The sequence below is a fragment of the Ornithodoros turicata genome, chromosome 3 (assembly GCF_037126465.1).
Source record: "Ornithodoros turicata isolate Travis chromosome 3, ASM3712646v1, whole genome shotgun sequence".
Taxonomy (NCBI): domain Eukaryota; kingdom Metazoa; phylum Arthropoda; class Arachnida; order Ixodida; family Argasidae; genus Ornithodoros; species Ornithodoros turicata.
The window spans coordinates 82,925,221-82,936,755 of record NC_088203.1 but is presented as its reverse complement, the minus strand read 5'-3'; the positions used below and the strand labels follow the sequence as shown (position 1 = coordinate 82,936,755).

Below are 11,535 nucleotides of genomic sequence, written 5' to 3'. Positions count from 1 at the left end.
CGCAGGATGAAAGATGCAAAGCCAAGAAACAGCTGATATTTTTAGACATGCGTGGAGTGTTTGTTTAAAGGGGCACTGAAGTGCAAAAAAGTTCTCTTGTAATGAAAGATACTGTTACCTTGATGCCAATGCAAAAGGAACGGGAGCCATCTGTTGCTTTACTTTGTGATTTATGAGCGAAAGAAGCCACAATTTACGCTTTCCCTCTCCTCCTCAAAAAAGCTGACAATGCAGCGGGGGCTCTCATTGGTTCTCCTCAAACGATTTGTCCAATCATTGTGGGAGATTGTTTGAAGGAACCAATCCGAGGCCTCTCCATATTGTCTCACTTCTTGAGAAGAAGAAGAGAGAGCAAATATGTAAACGTAAATTATGTTTTTTTGTTGTTTTTTTTTGCCCATAGGTCACGAACAACACAACGGATGTGTTCCATTCCTTTTTTACTGCCGTCAAGGTAACACCATATTTCATTCCGCAAGGAGAAGTTTTTGCACTTTGGTGCCCCTTTAATTTGGGCTAGGGAAGCATAGGGAAAGAATATCTAGTGCTCCCTGTAGCTATAGGAGGAATTCGTTACAGCTCTTATAGTTTTGTTTCATCTTTTACGGTCATACAGCTGGCTGCATAATGGAGATAGCTTATCCCTCTGTGTAACCGGTGAAGCATTAGCCTATCTAGTGGTCAGTTTTAGGTTCTTCAGTGTAGAAAACATGAGAATGTTGTGGTTTGGTACTAATCAGCTCAAGATCCACAAAACAAATAAAAATGTGTGCTGCTATTATTTTTGCCGCTTTATTGTTGCGCGGGTGTAGTATATGCTTTAGTTTACCAAAAGTACAAATTATTGAGGTGTAATGTGTGCTGGTCGCAGGAACATAAAATATTGTAAGGTAAACGATTCGTATCAAACGTAAATGCAGGATCCAGACATTTATTTGAGTTCTGCTTAATGATACAATACAGTGTCTGTGTGTGTGTGTGTGTGCTCTCTACTAAGGCTTTATTGCATACTTCTACATATGGTTGTATTCTCATGGTTTAATATAAGTGTATTGTATTTTTCCTTATCACATCTTGCAAGCTGCAAATAATGACACAGTTATTATCAGAGACTGCAATGCAGGCAGCATGCGAACACAACTATGCATCAGTGGTACCCATGCAGTATACACGTTTAATTTTTCAGCCTATCATCATCCATAAATAAGAGAAGCATGTATTTACGTTGGATAATGCAGGATATATTGCCATTTCACAGTGTACCAGTGTGCACACATTATGTTAATTGAAGACAAAATTCAGTGAGTAACACTGTGGAGTGTATGGATGCTGTACTTATTACACCTTGCAATAATAAAAGAAGAAGATGAAGTAGAGCATGTTTAGAACCCTTGGGTGATGTCGCAGGTGTCGAATAGCATGATCACTACAAACACCAGGAGCATGTCACCTGCGCAGAGCATGTTATGCACATATTCATTCACCCGAACCTATGACTAGCGTTCCGGGTTTTCAGACTTGTCCGAAAAAATGTATGCCGGTAAAATTTGGAGCGCAGTTTGGATTTATCTGAAAAACTCCGCATTTGTGGGTTCTAGTAATCGAGGGCTGAGCAATAAAAGCCATGCCTTGATGACTGGTTAACATGTTGGATCGTTTCCTTTGGTGTTGAGATTACCTCGCATTGCAGGTTACTAACCCCTGCGACAAGGAAGGGTGGCTGTCTTTTGCATTTTGCATTTGCAGCATTCGTGTAATGCAGTGAACTCCATCCTTGCCTAGAGGTAATTTGCCATTGGAGTCACTAAATACCTTAATACTTACCTTATTTAGTGACACTATTCGACATGAGGACTTTTGGGGCCCATTTAAGCAATTTTCCAAGTGTGCTTGGAAAACATCCAGCGTCTACGGTTTTTCTTTTTTTGTGAATCGTGATTTCCCCTCAAAGTAGACAAGGAAACACAGATGGCATACAAATTAGCTTTATTAAAGGCAGCTTGATGTTGCAGCAATGACAGCATGATTGGACGCAAGCAGAGGCTGCCTAAAGATTATGTAGAGGAATACTGGGATTCCGAGGTGTTCACGTCACTAGGTGATCGGGGCATAGGTGTCATTGTCTGCAAGTTATGCAGCACGACAGTGATGGTTTTGGGGAAGCAGTGTCTCATTCCTTTTGTGAATATGTCGTTTCACAGCTGTAACTTTTCCTCCGAACTTCGGATATTAACAGGTATATGATACACAAAAGACAAAGAACTCTGCATAATAAACTCCGAAAAAACATCCTCCAAATGTGCCAAGAAATAAACTCCTTAAATCCGGAACCCTACCTGTGACTCTCTGGTCCTTAAAGCATATATTAGCTACAGTTCTAACACTACCTACGGTTCTAAAACATCTTTAGATTGTGGTGTGGGAGATGGCCCATTCATCTGTGCTGTGGCTATTTTCTGCCTGCTTACACAAAAATGTGCTGTGTTGTGTGTGGTGCAATGAGATATTCTTATATAAATTTATATAAATACTTATTAAACTGGCATAAATTTAAGTGCTGTGTCTGCCACGTGATGCTGTGCACAAGGAAAGACTAAGTGTACGTTTTTACTTTTGCGTGCACAGTTTCAACCCAAATGCTCCTTCCGCCGTTGACTATCGAATAAGTCTCACCTGTAGGGGCACACGACACTACAGCTCACTTTCTAGGCTGTGTATGTTTCTTTTTACGGGAGAACTCAGAGTGGGCGTTGGTGATGCATATGGGAAACAAGATAGTGCTAGTAAATTATTGGTCGTCGTTTTTTAAAGCGAAAGCTTGCCACCAACGTGGACGGCCGTCTAGGTCCATCCTAACAGCTGTGGAGAGAACAGAAAAGAAGGATTGAGTTACAAGGGCAACAAAATGAGTGTAGGTGCTAGAATATCAGTATCCGAAGTTGGCCCTGTAAAGGTACTGCACTAGGTAACACATTTTTTTCAGAATACCCAAAGATGCAGCCATTCTTTTTCTTTCTTTTTTTTAACACATCACGAGGGTCAACATATGGGAGAGATGGATGTGGAGGCACATACGTGGTAAAGACATATAGTGTGCAGTACAATACATAAGCAATACCATATGAGAATAATAAAGTAATAACATAATTTAATAATATACTGATGACTAGGGCCCGGGGGTTCATGCAAAATGCATATTTTTAGCATATGTTCTAATGGATACCCTAACGTTTCTCCACACATTACCAAGCACGACAACATAAATCTAGTGTTTCTTGTGTCATATAATTGCATATTTCCTCCTGATCATCATACAATATGACTGTTGCATTTTATGCCATATTTCGGCACATTTACTTGCATATTATGTCATACGTCATATTTTGGAGCCATTCAAATGTTCTTTAAACATTTGCCGTGCCTTTTTTGCCGCTGCTCACGTTATTTCAAAAAGGAAGGTCATAGGTCCAAAGCCCCTACTTCAGCTACACTTCTAAGCTATGCTGCTGTTGTTAGACGAGCAGCTTTGCGATACGCAATCAGTGGGTTTGGCTGGCGCCATCCAGAATGAACTTCTCGAAACAGAACGCACAACAAGTAGCCACAGAGCTCAAAAAAAAAAAAAGAGAGAAAAGGTTCTGGAAGCATCCGTGTGCATCCCAACACCCTTTCCAAGACATTGGCACGAAATATGACCTAGCGGCGAGCCGTGCTTTTCTAACTTTTTCATACTTGCATCCGAAGTTGCGAGTCTGGAAACCTGTCTCTTGGAGATGCTAGAAGTTGTGCTAGATAAAAATAAGGGACTCGAGTTCCTAGCTAGGTAGCTAGCGAATTTGCCAGAGCACAGAGAATACTAACGTCCAATCTGACAAAGAGTGCACTTTTTCACGGTACATGGCTTTCTTAACTGGCAGAACTGGGAGTTTTTAATGTATGGAAATGCAAATGTATGTGTATTTGCACTTTTGAAGACCTGTGCATGGCAATGTTGGCGTACCGCGATGTCCGATGAGGTTAAAACTTCCAATAGGGAATGTTCATTTTCATTTCTCGAATGCTTCTCAGGCAATATACATATTTATACAGTCAAACCCCTTTATAGCGAACACCTTTTTAACGAAAATACCACTACAGCAAATTTTTTTGCGGTCCCGCTGGAGCCTTATAGGTCCAATAATGGACATCCTTTTTAACGAAAATACCTTTACTGCGAATTTTTTTTGCTGTCCCCTGAGTTTCGTTGTAAAGGAGTTTGACTGTATACATATTTATTTATTTATTTACATATTTATATAGCTCGTTAAGGGATCCGGAGAGTACGGTTCGGGAAGGTTGGTAGTGTGGGCAATGGAGAAGAATGTGCTCTTCGACGCCTAGTGACTCCCCTGGCTTTCCTGCCAATGGACTGCTGACCTTCTCGCCCCAGCTATGCTGAGCAGAGTTGATCGAACGCTCTCTTTCCGCATGCCTCGACATACCTCTCGTCAAGATGCCGCATTAGTTCATCGAATGCGTCTCGATGTGGCTTTTACAGCACAGTGGCATTACTGCTTGAAACAAGTTGACTCTCCCCAATGCTGTCACTGCAGTGCTGTAGAAGATATTACTGAATGTGCAAGGATAGAAATGATAAAAAGGGTATGGCAATTTGGGCTTGGTGTGGTGTTCAAGGTTCAAGCGTCGTCCAAGTGCCGTTTAATAGCTGCTCCAAGAGCACGAAACTCCTGAGTGCCTGAGAAGGAGTAAGAGAGCAGATACTTAACGCGCCCATTGATAGATGAGTTGTCTTGGTATGACTTGTCGTCCCGGTATGAGTTGTCTGCAGTGTTGCCACACCAGTCGGAGGAAATGTATGGAGATCACTTAGATCACTGGAGATGCATAGAAACAACTTGCTTGACTCTCCGGGCTTGACTATCCGCACGCAGGCTGTGCTGTCTGGGAAGAACAGAGTAACAAGCCGGCAGGCAAACCGCTCTGAAATAGCACAGCAGCACCACGTGTTCATTGGTGCCAATGCGCTGGCGACTGCGCGAGGTCTATTTGCTCCTAGTTGTCGAGGCAGCAAGAATAAGCAAAAAATCAAGCATCATCATCAGACAAATCAGTACACAAGTGCTATCTAACTATGATGATTAGTATCTACATCGTGTGATTAAGTACGAACAGCTTCCGTGCCACGGGTGATACAAAATATCAAAGATTATATACTGACAGTCACTTTTTACACACCACCCTGGCCCAATCCAGCCCAGCAACGCTCTGCGCTTAAAGCTCTTTTGACATTTCTGGACACCATCGGACTTTGATCGTTATTGTGAAGGGGCTCGTTATTTTATTCCTCACATTCCCACCAGCAATGGGGGTAGAGTATCGCCTCTGGCGATGAACCTCCCCACTCTCCAAAGTCAAAATAAAGTTGTTGTTGTTTACACACCACGAACCAAACAGGAAATTAAAAATTCGTTGTTTTTTTCACCCGAGAGTGGCGCATCGTGAATCGGGGTTCTAGTCACAACTTTTTTAACTATATATTGTCCATAACCTTACAACACAGCGTAAACGTAGGCTAGCCGGTGCATGAAATCCATGAAACAGCCTGCATTGATCATGGGCTACTATATAAAATACAGGAACATACACAACAATCGTTGTGTATGTATGTTCGTGTATTTTGTGTCATATGCTCAGGCTTGTTTCATCATATGGAGTAAAAAAATCTGTAGATCTCCATATACAAATCTGTAGATGCAGCAACAGTTGTCTGGAATGAGTTGTTGTGAGTGGTGGTGGTTGTGAAAGGGCTCGCCGTTGTCGGCCTCACAGAGGTGGGCAATGTCACGACTGACGGCCTGAGGGAATGTGCGTCCTGGGCCGACTTTGGGAACTGTGCCGACATATGTCTGAAGGAGTCTGTGGAAAGTGTGAGTGGTTACGTTGTGTTCATCATAGTGGTTCGAGCTAGGTGGTCGCCATTTAGCCAATCAAATCGAGCCGAACTGACGGCATCATGTGTGATCGAAGGCTCACGGCAATGGTGCTCACGGCGTCACGGCTCACGGAGGCCGGTCAAATCGAAACCGAAACTAACCGAATGAGCGATGTCCGCCGTTTGGCTGAGCTCAAAGCCGCAGTTGTTAACACATTACTTTAACTTTGCGTCTGTACAAACCATTACAATCGAGAGACATCTTCAGCGCGTTGACCTTTTGAGCTTTTGCAGCTGGCGCTCCGCCGCTCCGCTTGCTCGCTCGCTCACTTCTCGTTCACAATTGAATAATTCGAGAGACTACGAGATGTTTACCGGAAACGTAAATGGCGACTACCGACTTTTGAGATTGTTTTGGTGTGTTGTGCCCGTGTTCCTTGTGAATAGTTGATACTCAAATGTGTGAAAAGAGAGTTCTGTGAACGCCAGGATATAAGAAGGGAACACATGGAGAATGAAGCCGACTGTACCTAACTTTGCTGGTCATGCGTGACTGTCCCTCCGGCACAGTGAGTACTGAAGCTTTTCCTGCGCAATGCTGGGACTTCGTAATAAAATCACGAAGTCGTAAACATTTTTCACGTGTGCCACACAGGTATACTTGCCATATTTATCATAGAACACACGTCTATGTCGAACGTGTTCGTGTACGGTGCGGTTCCGGACATCGGTACGTATTAGACTGTTTCACGTATTTTGGTGATGATGTGGAAGAAATCTCTCCCAGTGCAACGTAAATACCCTTTCGATTTGCTTGAGATTGCTAAGTTATATATCAGTGTTGCAATGAACCGTAAGGAAGACTTGACTCATCGGTGTTTCGTCTGTAATTTTCAGAGTCGCCGGCGTACAGGACAGAAGACAACTCTGGCGTGGACCGCGATGCTCCATAACTAACACATATATAGCTAGAGTCCGAATTTAGTAATTGCAGTAATATGCTCAATGTTATTTTTGACTCATTAGTGTTATCCTCGAATTCCATGTTTTCCCGACGAAGTTCCGTGTACATTTTTGTTTTTGGTTTAAAACTATGATTTCACACTTCACGTAGTGGAAAATTCTTGCTCATATGCTACCACTTGAACGTAGGCGCCTACATGCAAGCATAACCCCTGTCCAAAATTTGCTTTCCAGAAATGCAGAGGCAGATCACGGACCTGACACAGCATCTAAATGGTCACAAACCCGTCCCATGTACAAAGCGACGTTGTGTCATGTGCAGTAAGCAACACGGCCTGGAGCGTCGGAGCACATATCAATGTGGAACTTGCGGTGTAGTGCTGTGTGTAGGCAGACGGCGTAATTGCTTTCTCAATTACCACTTAGATTTGTCCATGCCTGGCACTGAAGTAACAAAGTGTGATGAATCATGGGATTGACTGTTAAACTAGTGTAACTTGTGTAAAGATGGGGGGGACGTACGAAACGTGTTTTAGCTGTGACCTGTCCATTTCTGTACACCACTCGGTTTTGACTTGTATAATAGTGGCTAGCTATAGAGTTTATTCTCTGTGTATGCTCGAGAATATGTTCAAATTATAGCTTGGGGAATGTACTTTGTTTCATTTGGGTTAGGCTGGGACACATCCTCTCGCATTTTTTAACTGCCCTTGCATTGCATTTCAGTCTGACACTCGGTATGACAACTACTTTATCACCCCTAGCCGTAAATCAAAGATACATCGAGTCGTCATCATCATCACTAAATAATAGAAGCATTGCATTCATGCCATAATATTTCGTGGTGCTTTTTGCTGAATAGAAATGGTTTGCGTTTGAAATGGTGTCAGATGCATGTTCTGTGACAATAAACAAGCTTGTTCCAGTTCACTCTGTGCTCTCACTATCAGTGACTTTTCTCCGGGGGCCAGTCGCACTTGACTGGAACTCTGCTGTGCTGTTCTCTTGCTTAATCCTGTCACATTAAATCCTGTTATCTGTTACCGAAATGTAGCCGTATCTGTCAGTGCCTACTCTACACCCTGTTTTCTTCTTTTTCCTCACACAAGTACAAGCTCGCACAGCACGTCCCCCGGCGAGAAGAGACGTGGCAGCGTACCAGTGTTGGCAGATGATTGCTGCGGATCTTGCGAGCTATCCCCAGCTCGTAGGTCACTATCCCGAGCAGAGCACCATGCGGCGCTGCATTCAGTGCAGCCGACAGTACGGAGTGCAGCGGAGGACTTCCATCCAGTGCCGGGTGTGCGGAGTAGCCCTGTGCCTTGACAAGAAGAACCTGTGCTTTAGGGACTTCCATTTTGCGAGCATCGAGCAAGGCTCATGCTCTAACAGTGTCTGAAATTTTTGAACAAGTTTGAGTTTTCAGGGGAAAATGCACCGTATAAGTAGCAACAGGCCTTGTTTTTGTATTTGCTGTGTAAACAAAAGTTAGAGATGATCTGCGGATTCCAAGGGGGAGCCCATGCACATAGAGGTATGCTTGATTGGTTCCCAACTTTTTGATTGGCAGTGAAGCATTCCCAGTTCCCAGACTGTTTAGTTGAGCAAATCACCTTCAATTTCTGTCCCTTTGTACGTTTAAGCAAATTTGTTTCTCGCACGGTGTTACATTGTTTTCTACTGTACGTTCTCATGCTTCAAATTGATTTTGTGTGGCAGGTTGTCAAATGGTGAATTTCTTGGTGAACCACCTGCCTGTAAAAGTGTAAATGGCATTGATGAACATAGCCTACTTGAACACAGTCATATGACTGACCACTGTGGCAACCAGCTACTCAGCTACATGGGGGAGACTGATTTTGAATTAATCTTTTAGATGCTGTGATGTAAAAAATGACTGAACTCAATATATTGGCACTGAGGTGCCATTCAGGCATTTAATCAAGCTCTGATCCGTGTAGTAGGCTAACGTAACACTTTTCGTATGAGAACTTGTTCGATTCACAACACACAGTGCATGGACATGGAGATCACAGCTGTAGCACATTGGTTTTGGGGTGCTGTGTGGGTACTTATATTACCGCACCTTGGAGCGTAAGACAAATAGTACTGTATTAAATGTGACTGCTTTTGCACATTGCATCTAAAAAATGCCACATTTTTTTTATGTCAGTTTATGTGAGCTATTGAGACCAACTGCTTATGTTTGTCAGTCAAAGACACGGAAGACATGTCAATGCCCTCACAGGCACAGTCACATACACAGTTTTATAATTCTCATTGGCCTAGTAATCAAAGTCCTTCAAAAATGACCCTGATGGTGTGCTTGTGATACTGGAATGTGCAAAACTTAGTGTGATGAGCTCTGTTTGCAAATTTTCAGCTGTTATCACGCAAATTGAATTTCTAAACATACCGTATTTTCCGGAGCGTAACATGAGAGTTGTACCTGGTAAGAAAGTGCTAGTAGCAGTTGATGTCATCGGAACCCAGGTGTATAGTCACAACACTTAAACTCAGCCTCACGTAACTCTCAACTGTGTATTACAGCCAAAGAATGGAAGTTGATGAAAGAGTTGAGGCACTCGTTGAAAAAATGTCTTTCAAGTCGTGCCAATGTTGAGGCACTCGCATTGTGCACTGAAAAATACGGTATTTGATGTTTTCGTTGTCAAATTTGCATTGTCAGTTCCACATGAACATGCCTAGGTTTATATTTGTAGTAGAACAAATGAATGGTCTGGTGTTCACGTATATACTTATTCATTTGCCTACATCGCCATAAGGCACACAACAGATATAGACAGAACAGAACTAGTACCTTTGTAGGGGGGGGGGGGGGGGGGCAGTGAACACACGACAGTACATACGCATATAAATTAGCTTTCACTAGCTCTAACTGAGCCCAGTTTTGCAAAAAAGATTGAAACACTCGGTTGTTGGAAAATTTTGCAAGACAGCCTGTTCCACTGGTGTATAGTCCAAGGGAAAAAAAAGAATATTTAAAAATGTCAGTCCTCACTAATTCACATGCTGTGGTCAAGTCTGGTTGACGTATACGGCGAACCCTCGTTAATATGACCCCCGTTAATCTGACATACTCGCTTTATGTCCGTTTTTCTCGGGAACCGTTCCGCTGGCATGTAAATCCCCCTCGTTAACATGACGATCCGTTCATCGGACAATGACCAAGATTTTTGTAAGAGGTAGGGTCAAACACGGGCATTATATTCCCGCTATTATGACCGCGTCACGTGACCCTCAGAGCGCAGCCCCCGGGAGAGGCTATCTCGTACCTCGCTCAGAGAGGGACACGTGTTAAAGTAGGGTGTCAAGGTTTGGGATGTCCCCTGAAATCGCTGACATCGGGGATTATACTCGAACCACCGAAGTGCTTAAAATGGTGGGGACCAGGTCCCCATCTGCTGCTGTTTTCATGTAAGGATAGACGAAACAAAGCGGAATAGGGATTTGGCAGTCGGAATGAAGAGCGGCATTACTCGAAGGAGGCAAGCGAAGCCCTACAGGTTGCCTCGTTATTTTTTGAGCAGATAAAGGTCGATAACATGTCCGCAATTGATGGTGCTATTGTCCATTTAGAAAAATTAATGACTGAAAGTTGTCTGACGTAGTTATTGTTAACAGATTTTTCAGAAAATAAATCATAATTACGTCGGCTTTTGTTGTGCGTGGCGGTGTGTCCGGTCCGCGGGGGGTGCATTTCTCCTTAATATGACAATTCGCTTTATGACCAAAATCCGCGGGTACGGCAGTGGTCATATTAACGAGGGTTCACTGTACGTGGGTGCGACACAATACTTAAATCGGGTTAGGACAGTTTCGTTGTAGTAAATATTGTACAAAAAGTTCAGCCTCAAATTTCTCCTGCGTGTGGACAACACATCGCATCCCAACATGGTTTTCATTTCTGAGACAGTTTCCAGTTCGATACCGGGATGAGACAAACCTCGCAGTATCACCTTGTATTTTTCTGTATTTTGTTAGCGCAAGTTAAATAATTGGTGTCCCAGGAAAGACAAGCATACACAAGAATCGGTCTTACGAATGTAAAATACATTGTCTCCCTCACCTTGACGGGTGCATTTTTAAAGTTTCTAATAACTAATCTTAAAGTATGGCTAGCCTTACTGACTGTGTATGATTACTAAACCACCAGAAAAAATTACAACTAATTATTTGTATTCCTGATCTCTCAGTAACAGGGTGTATTAAGACTGTATAAAGCGGTCAGTAGATTTTTACATCTTGTAAATGTCATGAACTTGCATTTAATGCAGTGAGAGTGTACGATGAGAAGTAGAGCTGAACTCTGTCTTTGTCCAACTTAGGGGTGTCGTAGAACTTAAAATTGTGATCTCGTTTATTTCTTGCTTGACAGATCAGAGAAATATTTTTCTTGTATGTGAACTGTTCGATGGCAGTGTGACTTTGTCACATTCACATTGACTTTGTGTTTTCATGCCAGCTGACCATCATAAGCTCACATAACTAGTTGTGCAGTGCATCTGAGGCTGTAACATTGCGATTGATTTGTGTACAGTGTTTCAGTACATAAATGCTGAGGGATTTTTGGACAAAATTCGAGATGTCAAAATTTGGAGTTAAATTCTGTAGCCTAT

General features: G+C 42.8%; 1 long non-coding RNA gene across 1 annotated transcript; it reads left to right on the top strand.

Annotated features, from left to right (window-relative positions):
• Positions 1–6,291: 6,291 nt before the first annotated feature.
• On the top strand, positions 6,292–7,825 carry LOC135388701 (uncharacterized). The gene is made up of 2 exons (XR_010421501.1): positions 6,292–6,501; positions 7,130–7,825. It is a non-coding gene; the product is annotated as an uncharacterized LOC135388701 (long non-coding RNA).
• Positions 7,826–11,535: the final 3,710 nt, after the last annotated feature.